Raw genomic sequence first — 4,632 nt, 5'->3', positions numbered from 1 at the left:
GATCCTCCTGTTTTCAGTCTCCCAAGCGCTCGGATTACAGGCGTGCGCCACCATGCCCGCCCGCCTCAATCGCAGTCTCAGCGTGTCCCAGGGGCGGGGCCGGCGCTGCTTGTGGTGCCCGAGATCGAAGTCTACAATTTTTGCTGCACTCTGCAAGGTCCTGCCAGGTTCCCCCCAGGCCTCCCTCGGGCCTTGGCCTTCCTCTCGTTCTCCCTGCTCCCTCTGTGCAAGGCTGTGTTCCCCTTCCTGCTCCAAATCTTTTCCTGTATGCCAGTCCTCTGCCTTCTCTCCCTCCTTCCTTCTTTTGCTGAGCACCTCTCTTCCAGGTCCAGGGTAAACTGTACTGTCACATGGTTCCTTAGGCTTTTTACTTCTCCAGGGTTTATTACCAGTATATTTGCATAATGTGCATTCTACTCCTCGGAACTTTATAGCCCATGTTTTATTTTGTTTGTTTGCTTTTGTTTTCTATGGCTTTTTTTTTTTTTTCTGAGATAGGGTCTCACTGTGTAACCTTAAACTCACTAGGTAGCTTAGGATGGCCTCAAACTTGCAGCGATCCTCCTGCCTCAGCCTCCTGAGTGCTGGGATTGCTGGCATACACCACCTGGTATGGCCCATATTTGACAGCTCTAGTGCTATTTTCTAGAAGCATCTAGAAGACAGACAAAGAACTTGATGATGTCAATATAAACAAAGAAAAAAGGATTTGACATATGTCTTTTGATACTCAGAAATGAGACAGCCAGGTGTAGTGGTGCACACCTGTAAACCTAGCACTTGGAAGACTGAGGCAGAAGGATTGCTACGAGTTTGAGGGCAGCCTGGGCTACATAGTGAGTTCAAGGTCAGCCTGAACTATACAGCAAGCCATTGTCTTAAGAAAAGGGGAGGGGGGGAGAGAAAGAGACAGAGGCAGAGAGACAGACAGACAGAGACAGAGACAAAGAGAGATAGAAAGAGACAGAGAGACAGAGACAGAGAGACAGAGTCAGAGACAGAGAACCCAGTGTGTCGGCACATGCCTGTAATCTCAGCACTCAGGGAGGCTGAGGAAGGAATGGATGTAAGTTTGAGCCCAACTTGGCAACTCTGTAAGACCCTGTCTCAAAATAAAAAATAAAAAAGGCTGAATATGTAGCTCAGTGTGAAAGTCCTGGGCTCAATCTCCAGGAATGTAGAGGAAAAAAAAAAAAAGGTGTGAGACAAATGCTCAACTCCCTCTGTCGCACCCCAACAGGAAACCACCATGAGGTCAGAGGTTATTTGGATGCAGGAGGAAAAAATTTCTGCTGCTACATGTTTTTCTGCTGAGACATGTACTTTCTAAGGATCATGGGGCATCACACAGAGGCCGACAAGAGAAGATGGAGCACTCTGGCACCAGTGATTCACCCACAGTCTCCAGCCATGGTACCCAGAACATACTCCAGCCAGTACTACTGTTGCCTCTTGGCTCAGCGAGAGACAGGTGGGGCAGGAAGATGTAGGACTCTGGCCCTGGGTATGACACATGTGCCAGAGAGCTGAAGAGTCAAAAGTTTCGGCTTGTGGGATCTCAAGCAAGTCATTGACTGTCTCTAGTCTTTATTTTCACCATCCCTGAGACAAGAGACAAGAGACAAGAGACAAGAGACAAGAGACCAAGGACCCTGGTCAGCAGATTCTGAAATGGAAACTTGCATGCAGGAGGATTATTGGGAAAGTAACACAGATGGTTTGAAGTAGGACAGGCCTAAGGAGAAGCTGAGTTACAATGGAGTGTTCTAGAACCCAATGAAGTGGGGTGCTAGAACTAGGGTGATCTTTCAGGGTGGTTTGTTGCAAGTAGAGGCAGAGGCCAGGCCTCTGTATCACGTTTGTTTGTTTGTTTTTGCAGTTCTCAGCACCAAACTCAGGACCTGGCACTTGCCCGCCAGGTGCTTATGCCACTGAGCTATATCCCTGGCCCTCTGTATCCTTCTTTCCCACCAACCAAACATTGGAGGCAGACTGCCTGGAGGAGGTGTAACCGTGACTCTCTCCAACACAGGGCAGTCCCCAGGCAGGGACTTGGCTGAAATGTGAGGAATGAATGCCACAGCCTGGGTTGTGCAGCAAAACACCCACAACTGAGGAACTTGGAAGAGCCGTTTCTGAACCGGTCCACAGAACCTGCAGGCCACAAGCACCTCCCTGAGTAGGAAATTGCTCTCCTTGGTCGTATTACATCTTCTCGGAAGAGCAGACTCCACTGCTAAGGCTGTCATCGCCCCAGAAGCACAGGAGATTTCTCCTTGGGCCATCCATCACAACAGTAATGCAAATCATTAGTTGAGTAATGATCCACTATCTGTCCCCTGCATTTGACAGGAATCCCAAGAGAGCAGGAACCATGCCTATCTCCCTGTCTGCTGTCTCCGGGGCACATTACATATTAGGTACACAGCATCTGTCGAGTGAAAAGAAACCCCAGGGAGGCTGTAAAAGATGGTCCTCTAGGAGATTCTAAGACAGAAAAGGCTTGGGCGGCACTTCCCCAGATCAGCCTGCCTGAGGGCTCTGGTGAGGACCTGGAGCCCACAGGGATGACTCATGCGGCTCTTCTCTACTCAGCAACGCTCAGAAGCTAAACAACAAACTCTGGCCTCTAGCAACCCTTCTCAAACTCCATCCTGCGTCAATAATGTGTCCAGGTCCTGGATGGCAGACTGCAGAAGTCTATAAACCAATTCATGAGATACTATCTGGACTTCAGAATTTGTTCAAATTGAGTTCAACTTGAGCAAAAAAATCAACAGGGGCTGGGGCTATACCTTAGCAGCATAAGCACCTGCCCGGCAAGTGGAAGGTCCAGAGTTCGATTCCTGGTACTGAAGAAAAACAACAACAACAAAAGAGTAGATTGAGGGCACAGGCAATCTGGGGGCAAATGTTACACAGTACAAACTCTGGAATCACACAGAGAGGGGCTCTAATTCAACCTCAAAACTTGATCTTGGGCAAATTTCTGAATGCTCAGTCTTGTTAATGAGGTTCCGGCTACTTAAACTGCTGGTGGCTTCCATGCATTATGTAATCCTCACACCTTTCCTGTGACCCTAGGTAATAATGCCATTCCATGAGAAACTAAGGTTGTAGCTTGAGGCTCAAGATGTGAAATGTTGGGGGCCTGCCCCTTAGCTCAGTCCTTTAAGTGGCTGCTTCAACAAAGCAGCCAGGCTCAGGTTGCTGTGGTTCGATCCCCACAACTCAAGCCAGCCAAACCTGCCCTGAAGGCATTCCGAGCAAAAAAAAAAAAAAAAAAAAAAAAAATTCCTTAGAGGTCGGGAAGATGGCTCAGTGGAATAAACGCTTCCCTGGCAGGTGCAAGGGCCTGAGTTCAATCCCTGGTTCTGCAAAAAAAAAAAAAAAAAAAAAAAAGTTAAATGTCAAAGCTGGAATGGGAACCAGGGTCTAACTGCTTAGTTAATATGCCCTAGTTTCTCACGTGTGGACTTATTTAAACACCTGTAAAATGGGACCCACACCCCTTTCTCAAAGGGATATCGTGAAGATTAAATCTAAAAACATTTTCCAACAGCCACCTTTCAAGGTTTTTTTTTTTTTTTGTACTGGGAATTGAACTCGGGACCCTGTGCTTGCCGCGCTGTCAGCCACCTTTCTAGACATGTTACCTGGAAAAGAAATGAAAATGTTTTATCTCTAGTTTTATGGCTGAGGAAATTTGAAGCACAGGGAAATGAATTAGTCCTCCCTCCTAGGCGTGTAAGTGGCTAAGTCAGGGACAGTATCCAAGCTTCGCACTCCAGCTTTGGTTCCCTTTTTCTCACCTCTTCTCAGAGGATCTAGAAGGAAAAGCAAGCATAGGACTACTGCGGAATGGGGGAGGGGCCTCAAGGAAAAAGCTACATGCAGTCACTCACTCACAGAAGGCTTCCTGCAGACCAGGTTTTTGGTTTATGACCGCAGGATTCAGAGCTAATGGGAAGCTGGCAGGTCTTAGCTTTCAGTTCTGAATATGGTTTTTCTACCATCTCACTAGTTCCTGGCGCCCAGAGAAGCTGAGAAATTTGGCCAAGGACATTCAACTCTAAATGGCAAGGGTACAGTCTGCACTTGATTCCTTATGCCTGGAAAGGGATGAATGAGGTGATCATGATGTGATGGAGTGGGGGACACAAGAGGAAATCTCTAGGCTGTCAGGGAACCTTCTCCTCACACTGGTGTTCTCCAGTAGGAAAGAAAACCAGGTGTGCCGTCAAAGCCTCAGGGTCACAGACCTCAGCTCGGAGCCTGGCTCCACCAATGACCCACGTAGCCTCAGCAGTGTCATTTCACCTGTCTTGAATTATTGCAGATTCACAGAAATGGAACCTGGAGTTTTGTCAGAAGAATAATAGTCATTATTACTCCATGATGCTAGACATGCCATAGATGGGTGGGAGAGCTGGACACCTGAGGGACAATTCCAACACTTCAATCACAGGGCACAAGCACCTGGCAGGGCAGAGGCCGTCAGGTTTGGTCCACAATACAATCACAGTTCCTGGCTGTACTATGAGGTGAACCCTGACCTTCAGGAAATTAGGAAAACAGCCCATGAACAAGGAATACAAAACAAAACCTCGGTGAACTTTTATGTCATCATAC

The sequence above is a fragment of the Octodon degus genome, unplaced genomic scaffold, assembly GCF_000260255.1.
Source record: "Octodon degus isolate 3935 unplaced genomic scaffold, OctDeg1.0 scaffold00163, whole genome shotgun sequence".
NCBI lineage: Eukaryota > Metazoa > Chordata > Mammalia > Rodentia > Octodontidae > Octodon > Octodon degus.
The sequence above is the reverse complement of the archived record's forward strand: the minus strand, read 5'-3'. Positions refer to the sequence as shown.